The sequence below is a fragment of the Melampsora larici-populina genome (genome assembly GCF_000204055.1).
Source record: "Melampsora larici-populina 98AG31 unplaced genomic scaffold MELLAscaffold_36, whole genome shotgun sequence".
Lineage (NCBI taxonomy): Eukaryota > Fungi > Basidiomycota > Pucciniomycetes > Pucciniales > Melampsoraceae > Melampsora > Melampsora laricis-populina.
Genome location: NW_006768800.1, coordinates 9187 through 12382, shown reverse-complemented (window position 1 = coordinate 12382; position 3196 = coordinate 9187).

Sequence of the window (3196 nt, the reverse complement as noted above, 5' to 3'; positions counted from 1 at the left end):
ACATTACATCATTTTATTTCACATTATATATTAAGATCATTATAGTTTACTTACAAATTTATTACAAAAAGAAAGAAAGAAAAACATAAGAAAAATTCGAAATTATAGGTATAAAGGTTGGAAAATGGTTTTTAGGTTAGTAAAAATAAAGTTATGGGTATTATGAGGTTAGAATATGAAAGAACAACATTATATGATACTATGACAATTTTAATCTTCAAGGTTGATAAGTAGAAACAGAAGTTATTAGGAAAAAAGCACTTTTTCGAAGTTGGTAAACAAGAGGTACACGTGTAGTTTGGTTGTGTAATAGTGGTAGTGATGGAATTTAAGGTTTCCAAGAGGATTTTCCGGGATTTTTAAGGCTATACATGATGATGTCATATTACATGAGCAAGAAAAAGATAGTAGTAGCTGTGAAAAGTGAAGAAAATGGGTGAAATTCGTGGAAAATGGAGGTTTTCAGCTAATTACATATGTCAAATGACGTCAGAATAGGTTGGTAGATGGCTCATTCAACGCAGAAGAGTGGATTACATAATGTACAAACTTTAAATAATTAGTAACGGAGGTGTGTGTAAAAGGTTATGAGGCAAATAAAGAATTGGTGTGAATCTCGAATTTACAGTCACAAGTCATATGTAACACTAAAAACCTTAACTTCACAACTCAATATATTACTCATCACTCATCAGAAGTAGGTCATGTAGGTGTCAGAAATGATCAGTAACACGTGGGCTACAAGATGCACTTTAGTAATCAAAAATTGGAGCACATCTGAAAAAATTCGTAATCTCAAAAATTGGTTTTCAGCTAGTTTACAAGGAAAAAATCACCTGTATTCATCGTAAGAAGTGCTGTACATCATATTATTGCGTCATTGATCACTTTTAGCTGTGAAAATTACATCATTTATTAGTAACAAAACCATTACATTGCGTCATCATAGGGTTTTTAGGGAATTTCGGGCGGATTTGATTGGTTTTGAGGCTGTTGACCATTTTAAAAGTTCTAGTACATTGTTATATATACTTTGAGAGGGTTTTGGGACTGTTGTTCCCCTTTTTTTCTTTATCATTTACGCCATTATTATTTTGTTTATCATCATAAACTTATTTTAATAGTACCTGTTCACTTAAATACGCCCTTTATTACAGCTATAAAGAGAAATTTACTTTAGTTTTATAGTCATAAAGACTTATTGGGAATAATATCAATCAGATATTGCTTATTTCTTTAGTTATCAATTGGGAATAACACTATAGCAGTGTTGATAGTAATACAAAGTGTGCTTTTGAAGTTAAAATTACGTGTGAAGTTATATTTCTCTGGTGCCTTATCAGTACTCAATACAACAGAGCTCTTTCTGATTGTGTTGTTTTAGAAGAGCAGTCCTTAGACAACTTCTACTAGTCATTTTATTAGTAGATTATCCTCTTCCAGCTCTGTATAACCCTTGTTGGGTTATAAGTTCTACAGCGTCTTGAGGATTAACATCTAACGTATTGATAATGTCCTCATACGTCGATTGAGTGATGTCAAAGGCGTCTTGAGTTGGGCCGTTGCCTTCAAGGGATTTGTCAATCTCGGTCTCTCGGTGGGAAGTCGCATCAATTCGAATGTCGTTGTCGGCGTCCGGCAGCTCATCAGGCTGAAAGAAAGTCGGGGGATCTGCCAAACCCAAGGTCTCAAAGGCCTCGAGGTCTGCGTCAGTCAACTCACCCATGCCATCAAGATAGTCTTTGGCGACTAAATTGATGACATGGCACATACATCCATGAAATCGAGATTCGAAAGGCCAGTGGATCCCAATGGTAGCATATTGGTCGGAGAGAAGCTTGACCATGGAACGGTTGGAGGACGCGTTGTCCCCAGTCACGGAGAAATGATTTCGTACCGCGCCTACGTGATCCAAAGCCTTCCAGTACACTTTGGCTAGGTTTTCACCGGTGTGTTTACCTTCGAGTGTCTAATTACCAAAGAATTGGGAATTAATGGTTACCCAAAAAAAGTTCAAAAAATTGAAGTCGGAGCTTACCTTGAACGCGAGTAGACGACGGCAAAACTTCCCACTGGCGTTGAAAAAAAATCCGTTGATTGCCATATAGGTGTGCGAGAAGTCCGCGCTTGTCCAACAGTCCGTCGCTGTTGAGATCGAACCGGGGACTCGTGAGATTTCGTCTATGAGCTTCTGTTCCAGATCGAGGAACAGAGCCTCAGAGTCGGCCTTCACAGCCATTCTGGAGGGCCAATAAAACGACGGGCATATTGCACGGAGTGCTTTTTGCATGATATCACCCTCAAAGATTGAAAAAGGTAGGTTTTTGCTTATGATCACACCAACTAGGAGGTTTCTAAGGTCTTTCTTGCGTGCGGCTGCGGCAATAGGATCTTCTTCGGGTGTGATACTTCCAGGGGAGTGATTGAACCAGGCCAAAGCTAACCCAACACACCTGCGTCGATGTTTGTGCAGGTTGGAGTTAGGTCGGCCAGTGATCGAGAGCACGACGCTGTTAAAAGAAATTGTTCCATCAGCACAAGTTAGATAATTATAAATTAGATTCAAATACGACGCGAGGCTTACCCGCAGTGAAGACAAGGGTAGCATTTCGTGTCATCGCCTTTGGTGAGGTCGGTCGATGGGAGAGGCTCCTGTCGCGGGAAAACAAAAGAATTGATGTCATTAGTATTTATACCGTGGAACATCATTAGAAAACTCCAACTCACATCGAAGTAGAGATAGACATCCGAGCAATGCCTATTAGCTCGGGTCATAGAGTCATCACCATCTACAGACATGGTATCAGGAACGTTGTACGGCTTAGGTCGAGCTTGAACAGGGGAATCGGCTGGAGTTGGGGGAACCCGACTGGAGGCGGTGGCAGGGGGCCGCGAACTGGAAACAACACGAGGCGTCGAAGTGGATGGTATACGAGCCAATGATGAAACCCGAGGAGTTCCAGCAGCAGGGATAACACTGCCACGCCGGGCGTAGGGAGATATCGACGTAGGTGATTTCTGGATCTGAAGATGACGAGGCATGATCTGGTCGAGCAACTGAGTAGGTCTTTGGATAATTGAAAAGGACTAATCAGTGATGTATTTAAAAAGGATAAGGTAAAGAGATAAAGAAAAGAAAATGATGACAAACACAACAATACAAAATATATGAACAAAGGAAGAAGAGAAGAATCGA